Here is an 8,174-nt window from a genome sequence, read left to right as displayed (position 1 = left end):
GGACTTGTATGTCTATTTCCTTCACCAAGTTAATGTAAGTTTTCAGTTATTATATTTTCAAATAGTTTTTTGATTTCTTGCTCTCTTTTCTCCTTCTGGCACGCACATGATTTGAATGTTGGTATACTTGAACTTGTCCCAGAGGCTCCTTACACTACCTTCATTGCAGTGGGGCAGGGAGGAATTCTTTTTTCTTTTTGCTGTTCTGATTAGGTGGTTTTTTGCTTCCTTTTATCCCAAATCGCTGATTTGATTCTTGGCTTCATCCACTCTGTTGTTTCCTGTATATTGTTCTCTATTTCAATTAGTCTATCCCTCATTTCTGACTGGTCTTTTTTCATGCTGTTAAGGTTCTCATGAAGTTCATTAAGTTTCCTTAAAATCAGTGTTTTGAACCCTGCACTTAGTATACTGCTTGTCTCCATTTTGTTTAATTCTTTTTCTGGAATTTTGTTCTGTTCTTTCATTTGGGAAATGTTTCTTTGGCAGCCTCATTTTGGCAGCCTCCCTGTGTTTGTTTATATGTGTTAGCTAGAGCTACTACATCTCCCAGGCTTGGAAGAGTGGGTTTATGTAGTAGGTGTCCTGTAATTTTCGGTCGCACAGCCTCCCCATTCACCTGAGCTGGGCACTCCAGGTGTGCTCCCCACCCCCATGGCCTGTGTTCACCCTCCTGTTGGAGTTGAGCCTTGATTACTATGGCCACATCAATGGAAGGGATTTACCTCCAAGCCAATGAGCTGCAAGGACTGGCTGTGACCACTGACCTCCAGCCACTATGGTGGATCAACTGTGCAGGGGCCCACCCAAGAGAGCAGGATTTGTATCCATATAAAGCTGCTTGAGGATAACCTCTTTAAAACCCTGGGACTCCTTTTATTTTCCTGCCAAATCTTAATATTTGTATTTAGTATCTCTTTCAATATTTCTTCAGTATGGATGTATTAAAAGCAAAAATACTAATTTCAATGAAATTTCACTTAAAAAGAGATCCATTACTTTTAATAAAAAGGACACAACAGGAATATCGTATACATTTAGCGAGGATAATGCCTATGCTTTGGACTTTATACACCGCTGCACAGTTGACTAGTCTGGCATCATACACCTGCATTCTGCCAAGACAGAGAAATCAGAGGGCTGACACTTGACTGTTGAGGTGACATGTATTCACAGGTTTCAAGTTTATCCCTTTCTTTGGGTCAATTTTATAATTTTGCAAATTTAGAGAACTTATATTTAAAAAAACACTTGACCATTTATTTATTTTTCAGTCTTCAGCGAGTAATCACATTGCTCTTACAATAATGAGAAAGCTATAGAAAGGTTGAGAGAGCCATTGCCTAGACTTTGGGTTGGGAGAAAGTTAGAAATCGGCTGCATTTTTGTACTATTACCAGCTTCTTTTAAGATTTTATTTATTTACTTATTTTTGGAGAGAAGAGAAGGGAGTGAGACAGAGAGGGAGAGAAACATAGATGTGCGAAAGAAACAACTGGGGGCCTGACCACAACCCAAGCATGCACCCTGACTGGGAGTCAAATCAGCAGCCTTTTGGTTTGCAGGCCTGTGCTTTATCCACTGAGCCACACCAGCCAGGGCTATTATAGTTTCTTATATTTTGCTGAGAAACCTTTCCTATGCACAAAGGCCTAAGTGACCATGTGCCAGTTACATGTTTAAATAGAAAATCAAATGACATGTATGGGTGAATTCACGTATGTAAAGTATTTGAAATAGGCTTTATGGACTAAGGCAAACTGAAAATTCTCTGATGCTGTTTTTAGCATAATTCTCCTTAAGATGATAGTGTAATAATGACCACTGGAAAAACCTTTATCTCAGGTTGGCTTACTCCTTATGGAAACTATTGGATTAAGAGCCCCTACTCCACAGAAGGAAGGTAAAGTTTTGAAGAAATGACAGGCAAACTTTCAGTTTTCAGTTTTAAAAGGGTTTTTAAAAAATAATAACTGAGTTCTTCCAACACAATCTTATTTCAGTACATCAAACTCTATGTCTAGGATCAGACAGGGCCCACCAGATTTTGAACAATATTCACTGCAAAAGAACAATTTAATTAGTTGAATAATGAGCCTACAAAATTGAGTCAGTTCTGTTAGGACAAGAAAGCTGGGAGAAAATCCCTCCCAGATATCAATGGGAACTTGTGCTTTTTTACACCACATAATGTCCTCAAGTCTACTTTCATTACTGATTTTTCACAGGCAAGTTTGAAACCGCCCACAGAGATCAACTGAATGCTTATGCTCTTTGAAATAAGAAAATTATAATTAGATTTACTTGATAAGCTCTTTGGTACCCCTCTTATATTCTGTTTTTCATACTTTAGTTTTGTTTTTTTTTGCTTGTGCTTTATAACGAGGAGTGTTAGGATCAAGCCTATATTTGTTCAAACATGGAACCAACCTCCAGAGCTTGTTTCATTCTCTGTTGGTAAGGGAAGAGCAAAAGGTCTCTAGAGAAGAAGTCAAAATGGAGTTTCAGAAAATCTTCATTATCACAAAAGATTGCTTTATCTTTTGCTTGCTACCTGATCTCAGTGGGTGCCAACTAGTTTAATACTGCTACATCAATGTTTAAAATAGAGTCTCAGAATGGAAATTAGGAGGGAGAAAATAAACATCTCAAGGATCAGCCTACTCTTCTTCCTCTACCAGAGGTGTCCAAACGTTTGGCATCTCTGCACCACTCTGGAAGAAGAGTTGTCTTGGGCAATACATTAAATACATTGTGACATGTAATCACAAAAGAATCTCATAATGTTTTAAGTAAATTTACAGTTTTGTGTTGGGCCGCATTCACAGCCAGCCTGGGCTGCACGCTGGCCGCAGGTTGAACACCCCTGCCACTGTCACCTTCCCGATCAAAGCTACCATTCTCCCTTTGAGATTCGTGTTAAATACTACCAACTGGTGACTGGGAGGTACACACCAGGAAGTTCAGCTGGATCAGAAAGAAAATGCAGCCCTTTGCCTTATTCAGGTTGATGGCTCTGCAGCTTCTGACTATCTATTTGACCAACCAATTGCGCCAAGCATTGTAGTGAGCACTGAGAGCAAGAGATGAGTTAGATATGGTCTTGCCCTCAAATAGATTACAACTAGATGGGGGAAGCAGAAATTAAAACCTCAGCAAAACAAAATAGGTAATTAAAATTGATGTGGTTTATATAGAAGTAAGAGGTTTACTTGAAGGGACATGTGAAAACGGGAGGAAGAAGTATTTAACCCAGTCTTGTGGTGAGGAATAGGTGGTGATGACCAAAAAAAGACCTCCTGTACTGCATCTTACACCAACAAAAGCATTTAGCAAGGTAAAAGTTGAGGGTGGGAAGCGGGTAAGGCTGGCAGTAGGGACAACATGAATAGAGATACAGAATGCTATAGGGGAGAAGTACAACAGGCTTTGTTTTGCTGAAGTTACAATATGAACGGGGCTGAAGATATAGTAGTGGGAATATGAATCTAGAGAGAAAGGCTGGATTCAATTTAAAGAGCTTAAACTTTCATCTAAGAATGAATTTTAAGCATGGCCAGATTTGCATTTTTAACAAATCCGTAGATGCTCTTTGAAAGGTCAACTTTGGAAAAGGTAAACTGGAAGTCATGAGATTATTTGGGAATCTACTTCAGTAAGGCTCTGAATCCTTACCATTGTAGCAGCACTAAGCAGTTGATAACCACTGAGATAATGGGGATCCTAGTGGGTATTAAAATGCAGCAGGAGAGTGACTAGAAGAAATGGATAGAAGTGGATAGGAAGTATAATAAGCAGAATTTATTCAGGGGGTGTTGCAAAGGTAGGGAGGAATTAAGAATGAGCCATTGGTTTCTTATTACACCATTAGTGATTTGGAGCCACAGGAGACTGAGCACGTTTAAAGGGAAACATAATTAGTCCAGGTTAGGGTTTATTGAGTTTGAAGTGTCCACAGCAGGACATTCAGACCAAGATGACCAGAGGGCAGCTGTATATAAGGGTCTGGAGCTTAGAACTGAGGTCGAAACTAGAGAAATAGGCGGAAGAATCAAAGACTGAACAAACTAACAAAGCTAAAACAAGCCCATTGTTTGAAGCAGGTTAGGAAAAAAGGCAAGAAAAAATAGTAAAAAAAAAAAATGAGACAATCTATGAACAACCAGGCTACAAAAAATAATGCCTGAATTTAATGATGAACTAGAACTAACTTTACAGTTGTTATTTTCGTAAGAACCAAAGCAGAAGGCATACCCTAAAAGACACAGTTCAAAAGTGCCGCTCCAAGCTGAGGTTGGCGTTGGGCTTTAAATTCTGCCCTCGGGAACCTGGGGGCTCACCAGAGGCCACGCCCCTGCCACGCCCAGTCACGCCCAGTCACGCCCGCCCCACCCCTTCAGGCGCGTCCTGGAGCCCGGCCTCCATCTTGAGAGACGCTGGTCTGCGCCAGTGCGAAATCCAGATTTGGACACGGGCTGTGGAGTCCCCGTAAGTAACGCGTCCAGCTCCGGGCTTCCCGCCGAAGCATCTCCCGCAACAGGAGCTTTATGAATATTACCGGTTGGCAGCCAAAGCCAGGGCCCTTGGGCCAGTCAGCTCACTAGGTCAGCTGAACCCGGAGTGGCCCTTACCTGCAGGGCTCCTGGGGGAAGCTGAGCCCGAAGGGCTTCCGCCGGTGCGGGTCGCCCGGGGGGCAACGTCCCCAAGGCCCGCAGACCCAGGGCTGGCCTGCGGGCCGGCTTGTCCTGAAGTCCTCGCAGGTGTGAAGGCTCGGCTCCGTGCCCTCAGCCCAACGCCGCGTGTTGTTCAACGTCTGGAAATAGGTGTTGAATGCATTCTGCGCGGTTTCTGGGGGTTGATGGCGGGAGGCCGAGTCTTGTTCTGGTGCCTGCATCCTGACAGGCACGCCCCAGTTTTTGATCAGGCAGGTGGGTGAGCAGTGGTGCCCTTTGGCCCTTTCCTGGCGTGGGAGGTACTGGCGGGGAAGTGGGTCTTGGAGGGAAGATCAAGGATTGGGTTTTGGACAAATGAAATTCGAGGTGCCTGTGAGAAATGCAAGTGGAAATCGCAGTAGGCTGTCGGATATGTGGGTTCGGACATCCGAGAAGAGGTCTGGCAGGGCAGCTGTTGATTGACTTTGACGTAAACGCGATTGAATTTGCAGTGTGGACCTTGCTACCGTGGCTGGTGGAGTCAAAGGTAAAGGACCCGTAGATCCGGGGCGGTGGTTGTGGTAATGATTCTGGTTAACATGCCGCCTTTTATTCAGTATTCGGGCCGTTTACCATCCTCGCAGTCACAGAGCGTTTGTTCAAAACATCTTTCTTGGATAATCCGATATTTGCAACATAAACGCCAAGTTCGTGTAACAACTTGTACATCATCAAGTAGTTCAAACTTTTGTCTCATTCCCATTGTGCTTATTTTCCTTTGATCCATGGGGTTTTATAAATATAGTGTTTAATTACCAAGTGTCGAATTTTCTAGTTAATTCTCTAATCTTTTTCCTACTGATTCTGGCTTAATTGCAGTGTAGTCAGAAAACATTTTCTTAAGATTTCAATTCTTATATGTTTATTACAGCCAGTTGTGTACTCAACACATGATCACTTTTTATAAATATTCTATTTCTTTTTATTTTTTATTTTTTTATTTTTTTATTTTTTTAAATTTATTTACTTTTTAGATACATTTGTCTCTGCCTTCCCCCCACCTCTTTCCCTTGCCCCCTCCCACCTTCCCTCCCTCAGCTCTCCCCCTTTGGTTTTGTCCATGAGTCTTTGCTATATGTTCCTTGACTTTCCCCTTCCCTTCCCTTTCCCTGCCCCCCCCCCTTCCCTCTTGTCTCTGTTGATTTCTTTTCCTTTCAGTGTTGCTGGTCATATTTTCCTTGCATCTTTGCATTGTTGGTTAGGTTCCGCTTATAGGTGAGATTGTATGGTATTTGTCTTTTGCCCCCTGGCTTATTTCGCTTAGCATGATGCTCTCCAGTTCCATCCATGCTGTCACAAAGTTTAGTACTTCTTTTTTTCTTTCTGCTGCGTAGTATTCCATTGTGTATATGTACCATAACTTTTTGATCCAATCATCTACTGATGGGCAAACAGATCAACAAACAACAGGTGCTGGCGAGGCTGTGGAGAAAAGGGAACCCTAGGACACTGTTGGTGGGAATGCAGACTGGTGCAGCCACTGTGGAAAGCAGTGTGGAATTTCCTCAGAAAGCTGAAAATGGAACTGCCTTTTGATCCAGGGATTCCCCTGCTGGGACTATACCCTGAGAACACCAAAACGCCAATACAAAAGAACCTATGCACCCCAATGTTCATAAATATTCTATTTCCATTTGAAAAAAGTGTACATTCTGCTGTCATTGAGTAGAATGTTTTTAAAATGTTAAGCTAGTTTCTCAGGGTGTTGAAATCTTCTATATCCTTACAGGCTTTTCTAAAATATGCTTATTTTGTCCTTTATTGAGAGAGAGGTACTAAATCTCCCACCATAATTGTAGATTTGTCTTTTGCTCCTATAGAGCCCAAGTGGTTGGGTGCCCATACATTGAAAATTCTTTTTTAAAAAAGCATTTTTCATCATTATGGATTGTCCCTTTTTGTCTTTTACTAATGTTAGTTGCCTCAAGGTTTTTTGTTTGTTTGTTTGTTTGTTTGTTTTTAAGATGTTAGTTATTTAGAGACAGGGAATGGGAGGGAGAAAGAGAGGGAGAGAAACATCAATGTACGAGACTGCCTCTCACATGTCCTGAACCGGGGACCTGGCCTGCAATCCAGGCATGTATCCTGACTGGGAATCTAACGGGTGAACTTTTGGTTTGCAGGACAGTGCCCAACCAACTGAGCCATACTGGTCAGGGCACCTCAAGATTTTTTGATCTGCTGGAAATAAATACAGTATGGTAGATTGTATCTTTTGATCCTAATTTTCATCCTTTGTTGAGTTAGACCTGTTGTGTTCACACCCTTTGCCAAGTAGCTTTACAGTGCCCTCCTACCATGTGTTGACTTGCTCTGCTTTTGACTTTGACTTGAAGACATTCCTTGAAGCAAAGGCTTGAAATGGGCTTGCACATGGGAACTTGCTTTCTTGGACATTTTCTATCTCCATGAGAACATACTCAGGCTAAGCTGGTTGAGTGGCACAAGGAGCACTGTCAGGTCACCCCAGTCACCCTAGCTGAAGCGAGTCTAGATCAGCAGAACAGGTAGTAAATCAGCGGAGATGTGTGAGCAGTAAATGCTTATGTGTATGTAGCTGAGGTTTTGTCTTCGGTTGGTACATGGCATGTCCTGGTAATGGAACAGTACATGTACAATGTTCCATATGTTTTTCCTTCTGTCTCAACAAACCAACCTCTTAAAAGGAGAATATGGTAGATTTTGTTACTTTAATCTAGTTAGACAATGTTGTGTGTTTTTAAATTGGAGCATTTAGTCCACTTACATTGAAAAATATATAGATATACTGGGTAGGGCAAAAGTAGGTTTACAGTTGTGAGTACATGAAACAGAGTCAATAAAGCTATTGTAATAATCATAACCTGCATGTCTTTTTCCACACAAACAACTGTAAACCTACTTTTGCCCCATCTTGTATTTAGGTTTAAATCAGACATTTACTATTTGCTTTCTATTTATTCTCTGTCCTATGTTCTTCTTTTCACTTTTTTCTTTTGAATTGAATAATAATCATGATTTCATTTTATCCCCCTTTTTTGGCTTTTTATACACATATACCTTTTCTCAGAGACTACAGTTTATAGTATACATCATTAACTTATAGAGTCTCTACCTACCAGTAATTTTATGACACTACACATACAGCGTGAGACCTATCCAACAGTACATTTTCATTTCCCTGTTCCTCAAGCAATTGTGGTTTTACATTTTACTTCTACAGTTGTTATAGGCTGCAATATTAATTGTTACTGGTTTTCGCTTCCAACATCAGTTATCTTCTGAAGTTATTTTACAAGTAAGATACACATTTTATATCTAACACTATATATATTTCCAGTACACCCAATTTCTTTATGTAGATGCACATTTCTACCTGATGCCTTTTTCCTTTACACTGGATGACTTTCTTTAACATTTCAGTAGTATAAGTTACCTGGTGATTAATTATTCCAGTTTTAAGTATCCAAAAATGTCTTTATT

The sequence above is a fragment of the Pteronotus mesoamericanus genome, unplaced genomic scaffold (genome assembly GCF_021234165.1).
Source record: "Pteronotus mesoamericanus isolate MK-2021 breed Mesoamerican mustached bat unplaced genomic scaffold, CSHL_Meso_final contig_33, whole genome shotgun sequence".
Classification (NCBI taxonomy): domain Eukaryota; kingdom Metazoa; phylum Chordata; class Mammalia; order Chiroptera; family Mormoopidae; genus Pteronotus; species Pteronotus mesoamericanus.
Note: the sequence above shows the minus strand (reverse complement) of the source record.